The 24,368-nt window shown below is 37.8% G+C and overlaps 1 long non-coding RNA gene across 4 annotated transcripts in view; it reads left to right on the top strand.

The window, feature by feature from the left end:
• LOC115900087 overlaps positions 1–24,368 on the top strand; it is a 189,805-nt gene that overhangs the window by 6,267 nt on the left and 159,170 nt on the right. For 2 of the 4 annotated variants that reach the window (XR_004059768.1, XR_004059766.1), the window contains exons 2-3: positions 8,058–8,223; positions 18,988–19,081. This is a non-coding gene — a long non-coding RNA (uncharacterized LOC115900087). The remainder of the gene's footprint in view (positions 1–8,057; positions 8,224–18,987; positions 19,082–24,368) is intronic. The other 2 variants (XR_004059769.1, XR_004059767.1) reach the window with 1 other exon arrangement.

Here is a 24,368-nt window from a genome sequence, read left to right as displayed (position 1 = left end):
GGATTTTATTTCTCCTTCACTTATGAAACTTAGTTTGGCTGGATATGAAATTCTGGGTTGAAAATTCTTTTCTTTAAGAACATTGAATATTGGCCCCCACTCTCTTCTGGCTTGTAGAGTTTCTGCCGAGAGATCTGCTGTTAGTCTGATGGGCTTCCCTTTGTGGGTAACCCGACCTTTCTCTCTGGCTGCCCTTAAGATTTTTTCCTTCATTTCAACTTTGGTGAATCTGGCAATTGTGTGTCTTGGAGTTGCTCTTCTGGAGGAGTATCTTTGTGGCATTCTCTGTATTTCCTGAATTTGAATGTTGGCCTGCCCTACTAGGTTGGGGAAGTTCTCCTGGATGATATCCTGAAGAGTGTTTTCCAACTTGGTTTCATTTTCCCCCTCATTTTCAGGAACCCCAATCAGACGTAGATTTGGTCTTTTTACATAATCCCATACTTCTTGTAGGCTTTGTTCATTTCTTTTCTTCTTTTTTCTTTTGGTTTCTCTTCTCGCTTCATTTCATTCATTTGATCCTCAATCGCTGATACTCTTTCTTCCAGTTGATCGAGTCAGTTACTGAAGCTTGTGCATTTGTCACGTATTTCTCGTGTCATGGTTTTCATCTCTGTCATTTCATTTATGACCTTCTCTGCATTAATTATTCTAGCTATCAAGTCTTCCACTCGTTTTTCAAGATTTTTAGTTTCTTTGCACTGGGTACGTAATTCCTCCTTTAGCTCTGAGAAGTTTGATGGACTGAAGCCTTCTCCTCTCATCTCGTCAAAGTCATTCTCTGACCAGCTTTGATCCGTTGCTGGCGATGAGCTGCGCTCCTTTGCAGGGGGAGTTGCGCTCTTAGTTTTTGAATTTCCAGCTTTTCTGCCCTGCTTTTTCCCCATCTTTGTGGTTTTATCTGTCTCTCGTCTTTGATGATGGTGACGTACTGATGGGGTTTTGGTATAGGTGTCCTTCCTGTTTGATAGTTTTCCTTCTGACAGTCAGGACCCTCAGCTATAGGTCTGTTGGAGATTGCTTGAGGTCCACTCCAGACCCTGTTTGCCTGGGTATCAGCAGCAGAGGTTGCAGAAGATAGAATATTGCTGAACAGCGAGTGTACCTGTCTGATTCTTACTTTGGTAGCTTCCTCTCAGGGGTACTCCACCCTGTGAAGTGTGGGGTGTCAGACTCCCCCTGGTGGGGGATGTCTCCCAGTTAGCCTACTCAGGGGTCAGGGACCCACTTGAGCAGGCAGTCTGTCCATTCTCAGATCTCAACCTCCATGTTGGGAGATCCACTGCTCTCTTCAAAGCTATCAGACAGAGTCATTCGCGTCTGCACAGGCCTCTGCTGCTTCCCCTGTTTTTTTTTTTTATCTGTGCCCTGTCCCCAGAGGTGGAGTCTACAGAGACAGGCAGGTCTCCTGAGCTGCTGTGAGCTCCACCCAGTTCGAGCTTCCCAGCAGCTTTGTTTACCTATTTAAGCCTCAGCAGTGGCGGGCGCCCCTCCCCCAGTCTCGCTGCTGCCTTGCGGTTAGATCGCCGCAGACTGCTGTGTTAACAATGAGGGAGGCTCCGTGGGCATGGGACCCTCCCGGCCAGGTGTGGGATATATTCTCCTGGTGTCCCCGTTTGCTTAAATAGCAGTATTGGGGTGGGAGTTACCCGATTTTCCAGGTGTTGTCTCAGTTCCCTTGGCCAGGAAAAGGGATTCCCTTCCCCCTTGCACTTCCGAGGTGAGGCGATGCCTCGCCCTGCTTCAGCTCTCACTGGTCAGGCTGCAGCAGCTGACCAGCACCGATTGTCCGGCACTCCTTAGTGAGATGACCCCAGTACCTCAGTTGAAAATGCAGAAATCACCGGTCTTCTGTGTTGCTCACGCTGGGAGTTGGAGACTGGAGCTGTTCCTATTCGGCCATTAAATATTTCAGTTTTAACACCAGAGCTTACATGAATACAAATCAATCTTAGAATAACGTTTGATGCCATCAGTCCTATGAACAAGTAAGCATGCTCAACCTTTAAAGTGTCCGAAAAAGTCTGGCATTGAGTAAGGAATATCTGTCCTGATGTGAACTCATTGTAGAGCAGAAAGGGCTTAGAAGTAGCTCTGTTTGTAAGAAATTATGCAAACTCACCGAAGAGAGATGTCAGATAATTTCAGGGGGCCTAAGCCCTGGTTCTTACAAATGTGCTTGGATGCTGCTCTGCTCATTCACACTCTGTGGTTGGATTTGGAGGGTTCTGCACCTAAGAAGTGCAGTCAATAAATGCAATAAGATCAGTTTTATTTCATTTCTGTAATTCAGCCCTGTTCAGAGTAGCAAAAAGAGTGCTGAAAGGTTTAGGCTTCCAGTTAAAGAGAGGATTTTAAGCTCAGCTGTCCTATAGCTTGTGATGTAATAGGGGAAAATTATAGTAACCACAGCCAGTGAGCTAAGAAAAAACCAACATGCAAAAGTGGAAGAGATGCTAGGCAAACAAACATGCACAAGCACACTTTCACACAGGGTCAGCATCAGGCTTTATGAGTGCCGTAAAAGATAAATAAGAGTTTCAAGATTCGAGAGAGTAGATAAACCCATTGTCTGCGTGATAAGTGAATGTGCTTTAGGAATTCCTTAAAGCACATGATAGCAATTTTACGAATAAAAGATAATTTCTAGAATTCATTATGAGTTCAGAATCACTATCTTTCAGACTGTGTTCAGGAATTCAGTAGTAAAATAAATATATACACTAAACAGGCAAATAGAAAATATGGGTTTTTCTCTCTGGGGAGCTGGGGAGAATTTTCTAAGAGAAAGGCTACTATTAGCCCTTCGACCTTAAGTGGAATTCATGTGAGGACAGGTTGAGCAGTGCTGCCTTAACACCTCATCCATATGTTGCTTTCCAGTATGCATGTACTTGCTTTCCTTTTGGTTTCGTTCAAGTCTTATAAGGTTGAACCATCACAGAACTTACGCCATTTTACAATAGCCCAATTTGTTCTACATGATAAGAGAATTTCCCAAGAACTTGCTGTTGCTATTATTCATTATGTTTAATTGTTTGTAGCATTTTTCTAAGATCTTCAGACTAGTTTTTTGTTTGTTTAATAGTATGGTTGGCCATGTTTTATGTCACTTCCTGATATGCTTTGGCTGTGTCCCCACCCAAATCTCACGTTGAACTGTAGTTCCCAGAATCCCCACATGTCATGGGAGGGACCTGGTGGGAGGTAATTTAATCATGGGGGAACTTATCCTCATGCTGTTCTTGTGATAGTGAATGAGTTCTCATAAGATTTGATGGTTTTATAGGGGACTTTATCCTTTGCTCAGCATTTCTCCTTCCTGCCACCATGTATGGAAGGACATGTTTGCTTTTTCTTCCACCATGATTGTAAATTTCCTGAGGCCTCCCCACCCATGCTGAGCTGTCAGTCAATTAAACCTCTTTCCTCTATAAATTACCCAATCTTGGGTATGTCTTTATTAGCAACATGAGAATGGACTAACACACTCCCCTACCTAGTGGGATAAATCAGATGTGAAAATCTGACCAACAGAAATATCATTATGAAGTCATAGCAATTACTTATTTCATATGTTTTGGGAATACATTCAATAGCTAGTATTCAAGCAATTGGTTAATATTTACTGTTCTTAGCATATTCTCAGGCACTGGTAGTAGCTAATTGTGTCTCTCTTCTAAATTACTAAGCAATGATTACCTGTAATATTTGTAATATTCATTTGACCAAAAGTCTTGCATTTTACATATTTTTTAATTTCCTCCCAAGAGCCAGGTATTATGCTAAATGTTTGATGTACACCATTCCTAATCTCCAAAATCTCTTATTGGTAGGAAATATTACCAGCACTTTATAATGAGACACTGAGACTCATGGACACTGAATGACATATCTAAAGCCACACATCTAGAAAGTAGGAAAGGGCTTTTCTAAACTGAGACTCTTTGACTCCACAAATCAGCTTTTTTTACTAGACCACATGTTTAGGGGTTTTCTGACAAGCCTTACTGAAAGTCTTCAGTCAGGGAAGCATATCTTGAAATTTTACTTGCTAGTATGATGTTCTCATGGTTTCTATGATTTATTTGTTCAATATATCATTATTTGACTTTTGATCAAATAAAAATCTTAAGCCAGTAACAGTGGCTCACTGTGATTACTATTTGTAATCCCAGCAGTTTGTGGGGCTGAGGTGGGAGGATTGCTTGAGCACAGGAGTTCTAGACCAGCCAGGGCAACATACTGAGAGCTCATGTCTACAATATCTAGAAAAATTAGCTGGCTGTGGTGGCACATGCCTGTAGTCCCACGTACTCTGGAGGCTAAGGCAGGAGGATCGATTGAGCCTGGGAGGTAGAGGCTGCAGTGAACCATGACTATGCCACTGCACTCCAGTCTGGGTGGCAGAGCAAGATCTTGTCTCAAAAAAAAATAAATAAATAAAAATAAAAACAAAAATTATGGTAATTTTAGATGATGCATCAGCAAGGATATGGGCTGAACAAAGAAAGGAACTAGAAGAAAAGTCGCAAGAAAAAAGATAAGGGAATAATAGCTACGTGGAATACAATAGACAGATAATCACTGTGACTCTAGAATTTGAAAATTGTCCCGAGTTGAGAATATTTCCAAGGATAATTCAAGGATTCACATAGTAAACTGGATTCTTTCTTCCTCCTGCTGCTCCTCCTTCCCGCCCTTCTTCATGTCCTCTTTCCCTTCATCCCTCCCTCTCTCCCTTCTTTCCACATAAGTTAATTACTGACATGCACGGTTCTATGTTAGATGCTAGGACTACAATGATGAATAGAGGAAGACACCTATTTAAGGAGATACGTTAAAATACAATCAATTCTCTACCAAGTTCTACAAGAGCAAAAGTTGAAAACTGTCAAATGTAGAGAATTAAACAAATTATATGTACATATAATACACAACATTTTAATTATGTATATTGCAAATATGCATGTATATACATACACAGTATTTGCCTTAGGAAAGAAATGTTCTTGGGCATGGACCATGAGCATTTACTTTTTAAATTGTTCACTCAATCCAGTTTATCACTCTTCACATTGCTAAACCTCAGTAAATACCTAAATTACTTTCTTTGGTTAGTGCTCCTGCTGACAATTTCTTATGGTCTTCAGCTTTATTTTATGTAGGAGTTTTAACCTTTTAATTTGCATTGAAATTCTACTCAATACCTCTTTGAATAACAACTGCAATACTTGTATAATGGCTGCTGCTTCACAATTGTCAAAATGTTATCATATATTCTTCTTTCCCTTTTCCTTGACACAATCTGAGTTTTTATTTTTCAGGTGAGTAGACAAGGATCAAAGAAAGCTCCATGACTTCCCCATGGTCACTCCCCTAGGAAAGAGCAATCCAAATGCTGGGCTTCTGAGTCCAGAGCCCATCATATTAAATTGACTCTCTGAAAAAAAAAAAAATCTCTTATGAGACTCTCACCTCTCATAAGCCTAAATTAAGAAACTTTCTTCCATTACAACATAGCAGACTGTGGGGTTCATAGAGAGTCAGACCTGGAACGACTACTTACCAATTTTGATTCTTTGGTGAAATTAAAATTAAATTTCCAAGTTTCATAATCTTAATATTATAGACTATTTTACTACATTGGAAGAACTGTTGCATGGATCAAATGAAATCACATGAGAGACTTAGTCAAACTTCCCCAACCAGGAAAAGTATTATTATTACAGGAACAGGTCTCCATATGAGTTAGGTCAACTTGGAGAAGGGAGAGCAGTGCATATTTAACCTATCTATGAAGCCATCAAAGAAGGGATACAAATTAAATTGGCCTTTAGCGAAGATGAGCTTTAAATTAGCCAAAAAGAGAATTCCAAACAGAGGGGAAGAACAAACAAAGATAGGAAAGAGAATGGTGAAAGTTGGAGTAAGATGAGATCACCACTCTGATCAGGGAAGATTCATGTTGGAGAATCATAAGAAACAAGACAAAATAGTGAAAGAAAAATAACTGAAGGGGGCTTGAACTCCAGGTTGAGAAAATGTGACTTTCGAAGTATCTTTTTACCAATTTTTGGAATGGAAGCGAAGTTTTTAGAAGGGAACTCTAAATCTTAGCATATATTAGATGGGAGGAGTTTGGAACAGGAACCAGAATCAACAGGGGATGGGTTGTCGCAAATTTACTGAAAGTTATTAACATGAATCAGTGTTGAGTTTTGTCAAATGCTTTCTTTGCATTTATTGACATAATCATGTGATTTTTCTTCTTTAGCTTGTTAATGTGAATCCATTATATTGATTGATTTTCTGAAAAGTTGAACCAGCCTTACATACCTGTGATAAGTCAACTTGGTAGTGGCATATCAATTGTTTTATACATTGCCGGACTCGATTTGCTATTTTGTTGAGAATGTTTATATCTATGTTAACTAGAGATATTGATTCTAGTTTTCTTTTCTTGTAATATCTTTGGTTTTGGTATGAGGATAATGCTGGGTCTCATAGATTGAGTTAGCAAGTATTCATCCTTTTTCTATCTTCTAAAAATAATTGCTGAAAATTAGTATAACTTCTGTCTTAAATATTTGGTCAAATTCATGGTGAACTCATCTGCACCTGATCCTTTCTGTTTTGGAATGTTATCAACTATTGATTCAATTTTTAACTGGGAATTTTGTGAACAGACCAATCAAGTCTTTTAACATAGATGGCACAAAGAATCTACTCCCAAGGGGGTTTTAAAATTTTCCCCATCATTTAATACAAAAAAGCAGACTCTCTAGACAATCCATCTCCCCACAGAAAAATAGAAAGAAAGGGAAAGAAAGAGATACAGAGATATTTGGGAATATTTTTAAGAACAACACATCCCTAGAAACTTCAGTGAAAATTCTGAGAAACTGAATATAGTACATTCTTTACTGTTGGTGGCAACATTGCACCTCTTGCCACCTTCAAACAAAGTTGTAATCAATAAGAAATAATTGACTATTAAGGCCAGGTGTGGTGGCTCACGTCTGTAATCCCAGCACTTTGGGAGGCTGAGGCAGGCGGGTCACCTGAGGCCTGGAGTTCAAGACCAGCCTGGCCAACATGGTGAAATCCTGTCTCTTCTAAAAATACAAACAACATTAGCTGGGCTTAGTGGCGTGTGCCTGTAGTCCTAGCAACTTGGGAGGCTGAGGCGTGAGAATTGCTTGAATCTGGGAGGAGGAGGTTGCAGTGATCTGCAATTGTGCCATTGCACTCCAGCCTGGGTGACAGAGCAAGACTACATCTCAGAACAAAGGGAAAAAAAAGACTATTTATTTGAGTAACGACTTGTTTGATAATTTTGTAAATTTTGGAGCCTAACAATATTGTTTTTAAAACTGCAAATCTTTGACACATCACCGTTTAATAATATGCCTTTCACAATGTGTAATTGCTAGCTGATAGACAAAAATCTGCTTGCAATCCAAAGCTTCCATCTGGTAGCTGATGGTTTCACTGAGAGTTTACTAATAATAAATTTTATTTTAAAATGAATATTTTAAATTAAATTATGAAGATATGCATTTCTAAGTCTGAATTAGGACTGAATTATGATGAATCAGGTTTTAATCAGGATCAAATATAAAATTATCATCCTAGCCCAGTGAGGAGGAGACAAAACATCTCCTAACATGTCTCCTCAGATGTCCCAGAGGCAATTCAAAATCAATATTTCCGTAAGTGCCTCAGATTTAACTTCCATCCTATATTCTCTCTGTGTGTCCCACCAACTATTTTGTCACCCAAATCTAGGAATTATCCTTAGCCCTATTTTATACCTTATTCAACCATTAAATCACAAAATTCAAGTCAATGCTGCTTGGTAAGTATCCTTTCTTTCAACCCCATGTCACTACAAATATTCATTGAGCATGTACTCTGAAGTAGGCACTGTGAAAGACCCTGGGATACAGTGGCAGACAGGTGGTTTACAGTCTAGAACAGGAGACAGATCCTGAGCAAATGTTACGCGACTGTAGCTAAAGACAAGTACAAGTCCTATTTTTGTGTCTCAAAAGGCTGTGAATCCTGATCTAAGTGGGGTCCATGAAGGCTTTCCTGGAGAAGTGACATTAAAACTGAAACCTCAAGGATGAAAAGGAGTTAAGTGATATAAAAGAAGAAAAAAAAATTCCAAGAAGGAAGAATATCATCTACAATGGTTGTGAGTCAGGAAAGGACATGGTATGTGTGAAGAAAACAGAAAATTCCCAGAAACTAAGAGATGAGCAGCTTGCATCTATATGGTCTTTTGCTGTGCTACCAAAATTGTTTAAATGTTTTCTTTTTCTTCTGCCTTGGACTACTAGCATCAGTTTTTCACTTTGCCTCCAGAGAGACTTTCCAAAATGCAAACCTCATTGTGCCACAAAATCCACAATGGTTTCCCACTGACGACACAGTAAAGGTCAAATTCCCACAAGAGATTCTTCCATTCTCTTCTTTGTGTCTTCCACCCACTCCAACACTTAGTGACAATGATGCCATTTATAGCTCTTCAAAACAGTCAGGCCTGTTCACCTACTTATGTCTTTGCCAGCTGCTATTTTCTTCATTTGGAATGTCTTCGTCTGCCTGGAAGACTCCCATTCATCCTTTAATGGGATTCATATTGTATATTTTCTAAACCAGAGGCCAGCTACAGTTCATGAGACAAATCCAACTCTCTGCCTGTATGACCTGTGAACTAAAAATCGTTTACCTTTAGTAGAGGTTGAAATAAAATCAAAAGAAGAATATTTGGTGATATGTAAAAATTAAAACACATTTAAATTTCAATGACCATAAGTGGAATATTTTTAGAGCATACCCACACTCATTTGTTTACATATTGCCTACAGCTGCTTTTGCACTACAATGGCAAAGCTAAACAACAGAGACCACTCAGCCCTCAAAACTGAAATATTTACTGTCTGGTTTTCTGCAAAAAAAAGGTTGCTCACTTCTGCTCAAATCTAATCTTTCCAATATGCTCCTTATAGGCCCCCTCCCCTGGAAAAATGTTCTTGGAGCAAAACAGTTACCTTGACTACCATCCAAAGCAAAGAACAGAAAAATTATTTTAAAAATTTGAGTATAAAACTTGACTTCACCTTAATTTGCTCAGCTGTATAATGGAGACAATAAAAGTGTCCATCTCATAGGTGCTCTGTGAGGATCAAAATAGTTAATAAAGTGTTTGGAATAGTGCCTGGTGCATAAAAAAATGTTCATTAAGTCAACTGTATTAAACATTTTTCCTCTAATATATCTTGTATATTCATCTACTGTTTCGCTTCACTGTATTTCAGTTCTTTTTCCCTTATGAGTCAATTGTGATTTTTCTTTTGACTTGTGCAAGGTGACTCCTCAATAAATATCTAGTGAATAAATAAATGAATGAAAATGAAAGGACTCATGGCCATGGATAACAGTGAGAATGAAAGTGAATTGTGTTGAACACTGTACTGCTGTTTAATATTTACATTGCAAATTTTGTGCTACTTTATGACTTTTAGCTGAATTTTTAAAATGTAATGAAGTCAGAAATTATTTCACTCAAATGCCAGAAAATGTAAGATACTTTTGATCAAACTGGAGGGGTTATATTAAATATTAAAGTCTTACAAGCGTCAGTAACTCTAAACTTATGTTGACTTGAGGATCATTTCCTGACTTTTACTGGAACCATTCTGGGCAGTATATTCCCTCTTCCTGATGTCTTTGTGAGCTTCTGCTCCAATTTCTCTTTTCATGTCTTCTTTATTTTCCCACAGACTTATATGCTTCCAGCACATGAAGCTGCACTTAACTTGGCTCAAAAGCAAGGATAGATATTATCACAATGTAAGAGATTAAAAAGCATTCTAACCTCAAAAGAAACACACATGCAGAGTCCGCAGAATATGTAGGGAAGATTTTTTTCTTATGTTAATAAAATGGCAATCCCAGCTTTAATTTAGGATGCATCTATTGAGATCTAGACCAGGTTAGTCATTTTCAGCGAAATGCTGGGGTGTATTCTCCAGAAATCTGTTTCCATGAAGAAACTGCAAAGCCCTCAGTAGTTAATCCATCTTGAGAAAAAAGAGTCTGGGAAACAAGTTTAGGCCGGTAGCAGAGTTTTGGTTACCAGAGAGGAGAGGGGACATTGAAGACAGCAGGGAATTTGCCCTTTCTGTGTTTTTGTTTGTTTGTTTGAGACAGGGTCTCACTCTGATGTCCAGGCTGGAATGCAGTGGCATGATCATAGCTCACAGTAGCCTCAAATTTCTGGTCTTCAGTGATCCTCTTGCCTCAGCCTCCCAAATAGCTGGGACCACAGGCATGCATCACCATGCCCAGCTAGTGTGTTTTATTTTTTGTAGAGATGTTGTTATGTTGCCCAGGCTGGTCTTGAACTTCTGGGCTCAAGTGACCCTCTTGTCTAGGCCTCCCAAAGTGCTGGGATTATAGACATGAGCTACCGCACCCAGGCTGCCCTTTCTAATTATCTGCCAGACTAGTCCCCAAAGATTCACCTAATCTTCAAATGTGAATGTTAAACGTGAAAGGGCAATTTCTCAGAATCTTGGTATGATGTTGAGTCATAAGTGAACATTTCTTTAGGTCCTCTTCAAGAAAGTGCATGCATACATAAATGCACAAAAAGAAGGAAAGAAAGAAAGAAAAAGAAAGAGAAAGAAAGAAGAAAAGAAGAAAGAAAAGAAAGAAAGAAAGAAAGAAAGAAAGAAAGAAGAAAGAAAGAAGAAGAAAGAAAGAAAGAGAACGGAGGGAGGTAGGGAAGGAAGGAAGGAAGGAAAGAAAGAAAAAAGAAAGAAAGAAAGGGAGAAAAGAAGGGAGGAAGGAAAATGAAAGGAAAAAAAGAAAAAAAAAAGGAAAAGAAAAGAAAAGAAAAGAAAGAAAGAAAGAAAAGGCATATCTGATCAAAAGTTCCTTAGAGACTGGACTAGCTAACCTGAGACCTAAATGAAGGAGTGGTGAGGTGCAGGAACATCTACTACAAAGGCTTGGTTATGATGAATATTATGACCCATTTGGGGAACTGCAACTCATTTAACTCTGACCACAACCCTATGAAGTGGATACAATTATTATCTCCATTTAAAATGAGAAACTGAATTATAGAGAGGTTAAGTAACTTGCTTTATGTTACATAGCTAAAAAAGTAGCAGATCTAGGATTCAAACTCAAGCAGTCTGACTCCCACATCTGTGATCTTAACCTCTACTTTATAATATTCCTAATATAATAGCCACCTTAAGGTAAGAAAGTTTATATCACATACTGTATTAAGTACATTATATGTATTGCTTGATTTAAATATGCTCCAGTTATCTCTTGCTTCATACCAAAATTTAGTGACTTAAATCAATAAAAATCATTTATTTCTCTCATGAATCTGCAATTTGGGCTGGGTCCTACCCTACCCAATGCAACTAAATTGAGGTGTGCAGGATCTGCTTTTAAGATGGGTCACTCACATGCTAAGAAGTTATTATGGGCCCCAGGGTGAGTTTTTCCCACCTAGACTTCTGGGCCTGTGATGGGAGAGACTGCCATGAAGGTCTCTGACATAACTGGGGACATTTTCCCCATTGTCTTGGTAACATTTGACTCCTTGTTACTTATGCCAATTTCTGCAGCTGACTTCAACTTTTCCCCAAAAAACAGGTTTTTCTTTTCCATCATGTCAGTCTGCAATTTTTGCAAGCCTTTATGCTCTGCTTCCTTTTGAATGTTTTGCCACTTAGAAATTTTTTCTGCCAGATAACATAAATCATCTCTCTCAAGTTCAAATTTTTTCCACAGATCTCTAGGGCAGAGGGGAAATATGCCAGTCTCTTTGCTAAAGCATAGCAAGAGTGACCTTTACTCCAGTTCCTAACTAGTTTCTCATCTCCATCTGAGACTACCTCAGCCTGGACTTCATTATCCATATCACTATTAGCATTTTGGTCAAAGCCATTCAACAAGTCTCTAGGTGGTTGCAAACTTTCCCACATTTTTCTGTCCTCTTCTGAGTCCTCCAAACTCTTCCAACCTCTGCCTATTACCCAGTTCCAAAATTGCTTCCACATTTTTGGGTATCTTTACGGCAGCATCCTACTCTCTGCAGTACGAATTTCCTGTACTAGTTTCTTCTCACTCTCCTCTGAAGAAATACTGGAGACTGGGTAATTTATAAAGGAAAGAAGTTTAATTGACCCACAGTTCTGCAGGGCTGGGAGGCCTCAAGAAATTTAGAATCATGGTGGGAGGAGAAGCAAATAAATCCTTCTTCACATGGCAGCAGGAAGGAGAAGAATAAGAAATGAGCAAATGGTGAAGCTCCTTATAAAACCATCAGATCTCGCGACAATTTACTATCATGAGAATAGCATGGGGGAAACTGCCCCCATGATTCAATTACCTCCCACTGGGTGCCTCCCAGCACACATAGGGGTTATGGGAATTACAATTCAAGATGAGATTTGAGTGGGCACATAGCTAAACTGTATCAATGGGGGTGGTTTCTAATGGTTTAGCACCATCCCCCTAGTGCTGTCTCATGACAGAATTCTCATTAGATCTGGTTGTTTAGAGGTATGTAGCATATCTCTTGTCCCTCTCTCTCCTGCTCAACAATGGTAAGATCTGCTTGCTTCCCCAGTGCCTTCTGCAATGATTGTAAGTTTTCTGATGCCTCCCTAATATGAGCTTTTGCAAATATTCTTTATCAGGTTAAGGAATTTTTGCTTTAGACCAAATTTACTGAAAGTTATTAACACGAATGAGTGTTGAGTTTTGTCAAATGCTTTCTTTGCAGTTATTGATATAATCATGTGACTTTTCTTCTTTAGGTTGCTAATGTGAATCAATTACATTGATTGATTTTCAGAAGTTGAACCAGCCTTATATACCTGTGATAAATCACCTTGGTAGTGACATACACTTTGTTTTATACATTGCTGGACTTGATTTGCTATTTTGTTGAGAATTTTTGTATCTATGTTAATTAGAGATACTGATTTCTAGTTTTCTTTTCTTGTAATGCCTTTTTCTGATTTTGGTATGAGGATAGTGCTGGGCCTCAGAGAATGAATTAGAAAGTATTCACTCACTTTCTATCATCTAAAAAACATTGCAGAAAATTAGCATGATTTCTTTCTTAAATGTTTGGTCAAATTCATGGTGAACCCATCTGCACCTGATCCTTTTTGTTTCGGAATGTTATCAACTATTGATTCAATTTTTAAAATAAATATAAGTCTATTCAGATGGTCTGTTTTTTCTTGTGTGAGTTTTGGCAGATTATGTCTTTCAGGGCATGGGTTCATTTCACCTAGGCCAGCATGTGAAATTAGAATTGTTTGTAGTATTTCTTCTTAACTGTTTTTTAAAACTTTTCAAAGAGAGAGTGTCTTGCTCTGTTGCTCAGACTGACATGCTGTGGCATGATTGTATCTCATTGCAGCCTCAAACTCTTGGGCTCAAGGAATCTTCCCACGTCAGTCACCTGAGTAGCTAGGATTTCAAGTGTGCACCACCATACCCAGATATTTTGTTAAATTATTTTTTGTGGAGATAAGTTCTATTTTGCCTAGGTTAGTCTCAAATCCTGGCCTGAATTTATACTCCTGCCTTGACCTCCCAAAGGGCTGGGATTGCAGGCATAAGCCATCAAGCCCGGCCCATAGTATTCCTTTGTTATCATTTTAACGTCCATGGGAGCTGTAGTAATTTCTTTTCTTTCCTTTCTGATATGAGTAATTGTGTTCTCTCTCTTTTGCTTTTTTTTCCAGTTACCCTGACCAGAAGCTTATGGATTGAACTTTTCATTAGTTTCATTAATTTTCTCTACTGATTTTTTTGTTTTCAGTTTCATTTATTTGTGTCCTAGCTTTTATTTCTTTTTTTTCCTACTTACTTTGTATTTTATTTGCTTTTTCTTTTCCAGTGTTGTAAACTGGTTGATCTATAATTGATTTTAGACATTTCCTTTTTTTCTATTATACACATTTAGTGCTATAAAATACCCTCTAATCACTGCGTTTGCTGCATTCTACAAGTTTTAATAAGCTATGTTTTAAATTTCACTTAGTTTAATTTCTCATGAGATTTTTTTCTTGGACCCATGAATTATTTAGAAGTGTATTGCTGAATCTCCACATAGTTTGGTATTTTTCAGCTATCTACCTTTCTACTATTCCTCTCTAGTTTAATTCCATTGTTGCCTGATAGCAGACATTGTATGTGTTGTGTTTTTAAAAATTTATCAAGGTGTATTTTATTGTCAAGAACATGGTCTATCTTGGTCAGTGTTCCATGTGAGGTGGAGAAGAACATGTATTCTGTTGATGTTGCATAAAGTAGTCTATCGATATCCATTATGTCCAATTGTTTGGTGGTGTTATGGAGTTCAACTATGTCCATATTGATTTTCTGCCTGCTGAATCTGTTCATTTCTGACAGAGGGCATTGAAGTCTCCAACTATAATAGTATATTCATCTATTTCTCGTTGCAGTTCTATCAGTTTTTACTTCATATATTTTGATTCTCTATTATTAGTTACATACAAATTAAGAATTATGTCTTTTTGAAGAATTAATCCTTTTGTCATTATGTAATGCCCTTCTGATATTTTTTTTAACTCTGTGCCTGTGCTTACCCATGTAATGCACTTCTTTATCCCTGATGACATTCCTTGTTCTGAAGCCTGCTCTGCCTGAAATTGATATATCAATTTCCACTTTCATTTGGTTAGTATTAGAATGGTATAATTTTCTTCATCCATTTACTTTTAATCTACATCTCTTTATATTTAAAGTAGATTTCTTGTAGACAACATTTGGTTGAGTTTTAATTTTTTATCCACTATGACAATCTTTGTCTTTTAATTGGTGCATTTAGACAATTAACATTCAAAGTGATTATTGATACAGTTTTATTAGAATCTACCACATTTGTTACTGGTTTTTATTTCCTGTGCTTCTTATTTGATTCTATTTTTGTCCTCCACTTATTTTTGCCTTTTGTGGTTTTGACTGAGCATTTGATATAATTTTATTTTCTCTCCTTTCTTAATATATCACTTATACCTTTTTTAAAAACAAAACATTTTTAGTGGTTATCTCAGAATTTACAGTGTACCTTTACCATTACTCCAAGTGCACTTTCAAATAATGCTATACCACTTCACAGGTAGTATAAATACCTTATAATGACAATAGTTCTAAGCCCTCCCTCAAGTCTCTTGTATCATTGTTATCATTTATTTCACTTATATAGAAGTATATATAAGTGTGTGTGTACATATATGCATACACTTTATATAGATACTTCATATATATATCCTTGTATGTGTGTGTGTAACACACACACAGAGACACATGTATACATACAATTGAATACAATTATACTATTGTTATTTTTAACAAACTGTTATCTGTTACATCAATTAGGTATGAGAAAAATAAGAGTTTTTTTTTATTTTACCTTAACTTATTCCTTCTCCAATGCTCTTCTTCATGTAGATCCAAGTTTGTGACCTATATCACTTTTCTTCTTGCTGAAGAGCTTTTTAAAACATTTCTTGTAAGGCACAACAAATTCCAATTTTTGTTTTTCTGAGGAAGTCTTCATTTCTCACTCATTTTTAGAGGACAGTTTCACAGGGTATAAGATTATAGGTCAATAGGTCAGTGGGGTTTTTAATCTCTCAACACTTTAAATATTTCACTGTTCTCTCTTCTTTCCTTCCTTCCTTCCTTCCTTCCTTCCTTCCTTCCTTCCTTCCTTCCTTCCTTCCTTCCTTCCTTCCTTCCTTCCTTCCTTCCTTCCTTCCTTCCTTCCTTCCTTCTTTCTTTCTTTCTTTCTTTCTTTCTTTCTTTCTTTCTTTCTTTCTTTCTTTTTCTTTCTTTCTTTTTTTCCTTCCTTCCTTCTTTCCTTCCTTCCTTCCTTCCTTCCTTCCTTCCTTCCTTCCTTCCTTCCTTCCTTCCTTCCTTCCTTCCTTCCTTCCTTCCTTCCTTCCTTCTTTCTTTCCTTTTTTTTGAGACGGAGTTTTGCTTTTGTCACCCAGGCTGGAGTGCAATGGTGTGATCTCGGCTCATTGAAATCTCCATCTCCTGTGTTCAAATGATTCTCCTGTGTCAGCCTCCTGAGTAGCTGGGATTACAGGTGCACACAACCATGCCCGACTAACTGTTTTTTGTATTTTTCAGTAGACATGGATTTTTGTTATGTTGGCCAGGCTAGTCTTGGACTCCTGATATCAGGTGATCTACCCACCTCGGCCTCCCAAGGTGCTGGGATTACAGCTGTGAGCCACCGCACCAGGCCTGCTTTTCTTGTTTCTAGGGAGAAGTCAGATGCAAATGAAATTCTTATTTTTCTCCTCTATAGGTAAGGTGAGATTTTTCACCTCTGTCTTCTCTTTGTTGTTGTTGTTGTTCCACCCCTACCCAATCCCCCAACTTCTTTCAAAATTTTATCTTTGATTTTCTGTAGTTTGAAGATGATATGCCTAGGTATAGAGATTTTTTCACATTCATCCTGCCCAGTGTTCTCTGTACTTCCTGGATTTGTGATTTAGTGTCAGACATTAATTTGGGGGAAATCCTCAATCATTATTGTTTCAAATATTTCCTCTGTTTTTCTTTCTCTTTATTCTCCTCCTGATATCCTCATTATGTGTATTTATGCTTCTGGAATTGTTCTACAGTTTGTAGATATTACGTCCTTTCTTTCTTTTCCAGTCTTTGTTCTATTTGCTTTTCAGTTAGATGTCTGTTGACATGTTCTCAAGCTCAGAGACTCTTTCCTTAGCTTTGTCCAGTCTACTAAAGCCATTGAAGGAATTATTCATTTCTGTTGTTGTTTTTTGTTTGTTTGTTTTTTGTTTTTGTTTTTGTTGATCTCTAGCATTTTGGGGGTTCTTCCTTAGAAAATCCCTATTTCTCTACTTATATCGCCCATCTATTCTTGCATGCTGTCTACTTCATTCACTACAGCCCTTAACATATTAATGAAAGTGGTTTTAAATTCTCAGTCTGATAATTGCAACATTCCTGCCATATCTTAAGTCTGGTTTTAATTCTTGGTCTGTCTCTGCAAACTGTGGTTTTTGCCTTTAGTATGCCTTGTAATTTTTTCTTGATAGCTGAACATGATGCCTTGAGTAAAAGAAAGTGCTATAAATAGGCCTTCATTAATGTGGTGGTAAGGTGTGGGGGAAAATAAGTGTTTTATAATCTTATGAATAGGTCTCAGTCTTTTACTAAGCCTATGTCTCTGGGCTGTGAACTTCACACATGCTTCTCAGTCACATCCCCTCAACTCAGATGGGACTAGATAACTAGACTGAGCTGAAGTTGGGTGTTTCCCTTCTTCCACATAGAAGACCAGATAGGGTTGGGTACACCTTTTTCCCCAGGTCAGTTAGTTTCTGATAAAACTCTAGCAATTTTAATTTTCAGCAACTAGTTAAATGGTTTCCCCTGGGGACAGAACTTATTAAGAACAGAATGTATTGGTATATTTCAAAAAAATTCCTTCCCTTTCCTCTGTCAGAAGCACAAAGGAATCTTTTCTCCTGTAATCACTGTGAGAACTTGATAAGGATCCAGGAAGTAAAACCCATAAAAGCATGAGGTCTTTCCTAAGACTGAGTCCCCCAGAAGTCGTTAGCTCTCAGATCCATCCACATGAAACTTCTGGCAATTCATCAATTATACTTTAGGTTTTCTTCATTAGTTTCTGCTCAGGTAAGTTGTGATTCTCTATATTTGTTCAGGCAGCAGTTTGACCTGTAACCTTACTTCTCTATGAATCTAAGAAAAGTTATTGATTTTTCATTTTTTTTCAGCCTCTTATTTGTCGTTAGGAAGGAGTGGAAACTTCTAAGCTTTTTACATGCCAAACTATAAACCAGGAGTCCTTATTATTTTTTTTAATCCAGGGGGTTAGTCCAGAATTTCAGTGTACACGAATTGTACTGAATTGAGGGAGTTTCGCTATCTGACATTTTTTTGTTCTGTGAATCCTCAAATTCCAACTAATTAATATATTTCCAAATTTTCTTTTAGGAGAAAAAGTATTTTAAAATTAAACCAAGTACTATTAGAAATTTATTTGTGAAAGCTTAAGTTCACCACATATTTTGAATTGGTCTTATATCTTACACTTTTTACATTTTCTATTTTAATTACAATTCTTAAGTACCAAGAAGAAATTTCAGAAATCATCACTGACCCCCTCCTTGTTTTATAAATAAAGAAACTAAATCTCAGATAGTCTACCATTTTTCCTTTGGTCACTTAATGACAAAGCTTCAACTAAATCCAGGACACACATTATTCATATTGAGAAGGAAGAATATAAAGAGGCAAAGGCCATGCCATGTCTAATGCTCTGAGGTGTGATCTGCTGCATATAAAGATGATCTTGGGTTGGACATAAACAATGGGAATGGAAGTTACTTAAGCTGGCACTAGAGAGACAAGTGGGGCCAGTTCAGGGAAGACTTTGGGGGCAACGTCAATGAAGGCATTGTAGGATTGAAAAAGAGAGAGAAGTGGAACCATGAAATTTGTAGTCTGAAAAATCACTCTGACTATGGGAAAAGCCACAGGGATGAGAAAGACACAAAATACTCAGCAAGTGAAGATAATTTATAAGGCTAGAGCTTAGAGCCTGCTGTGAGGAGTCACAGGAAATGTAGGCTAGAGTCAGATCCTGAAGGAAGCCCCGTCTGTCTTGGAGTAAGACTTGTATAGTTAATCCACCAGGGAATGAGGTCACTTTGATAGATTATATGTTCAGAACATAAGAATCATGCTAAAAAGATTCATTTGTGTTCATAATATTGTAGTTATGAATGTAGATAATGGATTGACAGATTTTACAATATTTCATAAAAAGTTGGAAAGAAAAAAAAACAATGCCTTTCAATTAACCAGAACTGCCTATTTTCGTTTTCTGTTTTCCAGTTGTTTGAGATTGACTGAAGACCTCAGCTGTAACAAAAAACAAACTCAGAGAGGGCAGAGAAAGACAACTGAGACCTCGCCATACAATGCCTTGGTGAGATGGACTTTCTGCTAAACCTTATGTTAACTCCTCAAGGAAATGTCTGGGCATATACCAGAATAGTGCCTGCCTGTGTGATGCAACCTAATGCTGCCTCTACTTGCTGGAATTTTGCTTTGTGCCTCTGGGTGGTAATTAGGGATTGTTTGATCTTAGTCAATAAAATACTATTCAATTTCCCCTGCAGACATCAGAGATGCATTTATTATAGTAAAAATATTTTCCCATGCCACTATTTGAATTTAAAGCATACATGTCTGCTCATTTAATTTCTAGCTACTTACACAAGCTTTTTAACATATAGACTAAGTACAAATTAAAAACCGAAGGACATTACTCATGTTTCTGGAGGTAAAGATGGATAGATGTTCAGTAAATTACACCTACTCCTATGGAAGCTGCTGTTGATGAAGCTTATGAAGTTTAATTTCTTGATTTACCTACACTGGCTGACTCCCATGATCGTCTATATTCTGAAGCTTAGATTAAACAGATGATGCAAGAAACACCTACATTCAAAATTTGAGAAGTACCTTTGAAAATTCAATGGAATCCTTTGTAATAAATTTCTAAATCACACATGTCAGACATATTGTGGTCCAAATCCTGCCATTTCATTCATTATAAACGTTCACCTTAAAGCAGAATTTCTCTGTAAAGCTGGTAGCAATCCTTTTTCACATTTCCTGTGTTATTACAAAGAGGTGCCATTCTGTGTAAGAACTTATGAGGCTGCTAGTGGTAAATTCACTTGTTGCAGCAGTAGACTTGGAGACAGACAAAAGATCTTGCATTTGTCTGATGATTAAGTGATAAGCACCATCAATATGTTCACAAAGAATAGGGGAGGAAATAACACCCTGACTCAGTGTTGTTGCCACCTTGGGTATGTGAATTCATTGATATCCTTGTTAATTTGGTGAAATACAAACTCTAAATTTAGAAACTGAATATTTTCTGTTTACTTCATTACACTGTATTATATGACATTAAAGAGCATATTAAGCAAGTATGATGTTTAATATAAAAACTACTAATATTATATTTCCAGTTAAAAAAAGCCTTCCAAACAAGTGAAGGAATTTATATGTTGTATCAAATGTCTCCGAACACCATAACTTCTTGATACTGTTGTGATTCTTATTAGTATGAAAAAGGATACAATTGACATAGTTCATAATAAATGTTAAAGTAAAATTCTGAAAATGCATTAGTAATAGGATTTGAATTCACTCATAAATAAAAAGCATTAAAATATTTTGTTTTGTTTTTGAGAAATAAGGACTAGCACCAAGTCAAGAGTTATATGATACAGAGAAAAATAGTAACCCCATTTCAAAGGGCATATAACCTTAAGGAGATTAGATAATATGTGCATTAATAGTTAAATAATCGAGTGGTTCAATAAGGAGTTATAGAACATATAAAACCACAGAAAATGGATGTCAAGGTGCAAATGCATGATTAAATTAAAATCTAATTAGTAGTAAAGACATTAAATGCTATGAGGTCATAGGCTACAGAGTGCATGTGTGTTGGTGTGGTCAAGAAGGCTTCATGGGGAAATGAGAAATTAAGTGGCATTAAAGTAGCAGGAGGAAATGGGCAGAGGGAGAAGGAAGGGATGGGTTTTCAGAAGAGGAGGGGGAGACGTGGAGGGAGGCTACAGTAAGACTCCAGGGCAAGGAGGAGGGGGAAGCCACCAGTAATACCAGCCGGTGACTATATCAATCCGATATAATCAAACATTTATGAGGGAGAATAGTGGAAAATGGGCTGGAATGATAGGCTGAAGAAAGCTTTGGACTCCTTCAGTCGGATCTTTATTGAAAATTTCCCCTGAATGGTAGTCTTTCACTTCTTCTCCAGGTCTCTGATGGTATACTGACTTTGGTAGAACGTGCTGCATGTCATCAATGCCCTTGTTTGATTCATTGCCTCATATTCAGAATCAAAATGTAGAGCTTGGTACAAACTGGCTTTTATGAAAGATGCAGATGACTGAAAACTCACAGTTTCTGGAATGTGCATCTGCTTGTCATTTATTTCAACTGTCTGTTGGGCACTTACACTGAAACCCTGCTACTCTTCCCTCTAATCAGGTCTACAATGAAATTCTACTTCATTCTGAATGCCTATCTTCTCTATATTTGTTGGAGGCACTTCAAGGCAGTTCCATCATCACAGCTGCCTGAGCTGAAAGTATTCTCCAATACATATAAGCTGACTAAATAATTTATCATCCAAGTGAAAGGAGTGTTATCAATAATTCTTCTTGGACGACAGATATAAATTGGATGATCCTAGGGAAACAGGACTAACAGTTACACTATTTGATTTTTCCATCATTGTATCCTGTCCATTTCTTTTTTTAATTATCTTAATTTTTCTCCTTTTTCTCTCATCGCTTCTGTATCAGTCCCCACACTGAGTTCAATTGCACCCTCTGTTCTTTCTTGCTAGTCATCTGTCTCTCTCCTTTCATTCCATCCTGACACGGGAACATGTACCTAAAACTCTATTTTGAGTGTTACTCTCTTGTTAAAGAACCTACAATGAGTCTTCAATATTTTTCCCCAAAAGAATGAACTTTTCAGCTGGGCACATTTGGCTCACACGGGTAATCCCAGCACGTTGGGAGGCCAAGGTGGGGGCACTGCTTGAGTCTAAAAGTTTGAGACTAGCCTGGGCAATCTAGTGAGATCTTGTCTTTACAAAAAAAAAAATTTTAAATTAGCCAGGTATGGTGGTGTGTACCTGTAGTCCCAGCTAATTGAGAGGCTGAGGCGGGAGGATCGCTTGAGCCCAGAATGTCAAAGCTGTGGTGAGCCAGGATTGCACCACTGCACTCCAGCCTGGGCAACAGAATGAGACCCTATCTCCAAAAAAAGTAAAAATAAATAAATAAATAAACTTTTCTTTCTGGCTCTTTAGGACCAGCTTGATCTATGTCTACCTACCTGTTGTTATTTTCTCCTGTTCTCAACTGCAGCACTGGATTTTCAGGATTTTCCACAAATACTCTCCCTCCCTCCCTCCCTCCTTCCTTCCTTCCTTCCTTCCTTCCTTCCTTCCTTCCTTCCTTCCTTCCTTCCTTCCTTCCTTCCTTCCTTCCTTCCTTCTTATTTATTTATTATTGCTTTTGCAAGTACTGATTATCCACATCTATACCATGCCCTTTTATTTTATTTTTTCCTAATCTAGTTACTGTATAATCTTTAGAGCCTTCCCTGAAACTGAACCTTTCTTTGAACTTCTTAATAACCTTACATTGAATCTTTAAGAAGCCACTAAGCGTTTGAGTTCCTGTTTTATTTTGCTACCATGATTTCAGGTTTGTTTTCTTAAACAATTTCTCTTTAAACTAGATTGTTAATTCCTTGAGGAGACAGAATAGGGGTGTCATATGTCATTCACATAAAGGTGTTTTGAATATATGATGAGAGATGTGTCTTTCCCATCAAAATTTCTTCTCTTTTTTTGAGATGGGCTGTGGCTCTGCTGCCCAGGCTGAAGTACAGTGGGGTAATTTCAGCTCACTGCGACCTCCACCTCCCAGACTCAATAAATCTTCCCACCTCAACCTACCCAATAGCTGAGATCACAGATGCCTAAATCTTTTCTTATTCCACTCCTGCCTAATTTGCCCTTGACCACTTCTAAAAAGCAAAAGAAGACCAAAAAATTAAGCATCTGTTTTCATTTCACAACTATCTACCCTATAAATCCAAAAATAATGGTATGCTCTCCTTACTAAGTGAAACAAATACATTCCAAGATGTGAGGTATTACTGTTCTGAGTCTTCAAAGTCTTTACCCAATTCAGCAGAATCATTCTCAGATGGCCACAGAGTTTGCTTTCTTATGCATAATGGATTCATATACAAAAATTTCCTGGCCAGGATTATTCCTGGTAAAATGTAAATCTGGTGTTGTTCCCTGTGCTTTTATATGTTTCTATCTTTAACCTTGAATGTGATGCCTTATGTAAACCTGTATGTTTAGGATGGAGGGGATGGTGAATTTAATTAAAATGTAATGCAAATGTAATTCCCACTACAACATAGATCTTCAGAGGCCATGAGCAATATTCCTGCTGAAGCCCTTTTGCTGATTAATTTGGGGAGGGGGATTAAGGATTCAAACTGGTGTACTTAATATGATTCAAAAATGTAAACAGTGCACTGAATGAGTGTTCTGTCTCTTGATTGGTTACTTGATATACTTCATTAGCTAGTGTCCTCTTAAAAGAGGAGATGGGAGGTGAGGGGTTTATAGGTGGTATAAAATAGCAGTACTTGGGTGTGATATTCTCTGCCTCTTCCTTTGTCCCCTTCCATGGTCCTCTTGGCCCTGTGAACACACATGGCCAATGATGGAAACTGAGTCTGCTGGGTTCTCCACTTGGTTTACTGGCCTGGCTGTTTACCCTCAGCTTTTCTTGCCTGGTCACCTTGGTCCTTGATTCATAATCTGTGATCCATGGAACTTGTGATACATGGTGATACATGGTGGGTCAGAAGTTTTAAAGCTGAGGAAAGTGGGAGCCACAATCCCATGTCACTGCGAGGCCATCATAAGCTGGCTCTGTTCCAGTATACCTACGTAGGTTACAGGGAAAGGCACACCGCCTGGCTGTTTCGCTCAACTTCTAGGACCTGCCTTTTTCTTTGATTTCTATTAAAGAAAGAAAGGAAACCTTGATTTTCTACTTCTGACTTCCATTTTCTTTTCTCTATTAACCTCTGAACAGGAGAAAAATAAAGTAAGCTTTTTTTTCTCTATCTATACTCCTTCTTCCTGGTTTTAGCAGTGGACTAGGCACTCTAGGAGCTGGAGTCCCCAGGTCTGGGGCCTGGACGTGTTTAAAGAGAACGTAACCTCCCTGCACATAAAGCCAGCCTTTCATTGCAATTGTCTTACGAGGAGATTAAGTCCCAGCATCCTCCTTCCCCAAACCAGATTTAACAGAGCAAATTAACACCATCAATTTAATGCTATTTAAAAAATAAATATCTTGATTATACACAAAGTCAATGGAATACCTCTTCTTTTTCACTGATAGAAAAAATTTCTCACAAAATATACTTCTGAGTGAAGGCATTGGTTTTCATAATTAGATCCTAATAGTATGTAATTATAAAACTATTTCTTACAATCCTACAGTCATATATTACATGTATGGCTATAAAAATGCAAAGCTTAAGCATCAATGATCATCGCAGATACCCCATATATCTTAAAATAAGTTAAAAATACCAGCTTCCTACATAGCATCATT

This window comes from Rhinopithecus roxellana, chromosome 10 (assembly GCF_007565055.1).
Source record: "Rhinopithecus roxellana isolate Shanxi Qingling chromosome 10, ASM756505v1, whole genome shotgun sequence".
In the NCBI taxonomy this organism is placed as follows: Eukaryota; Metazoa; Chordata; class Mammalia; order Primates; family Cercopithecidae; genus Rhinopithecus; species Rhinopithecus roxellana.
Note: the sequence above shows the minus strand (reverse complement) of the source record. Positions and strands in the feature narration are given on the sequence as shown.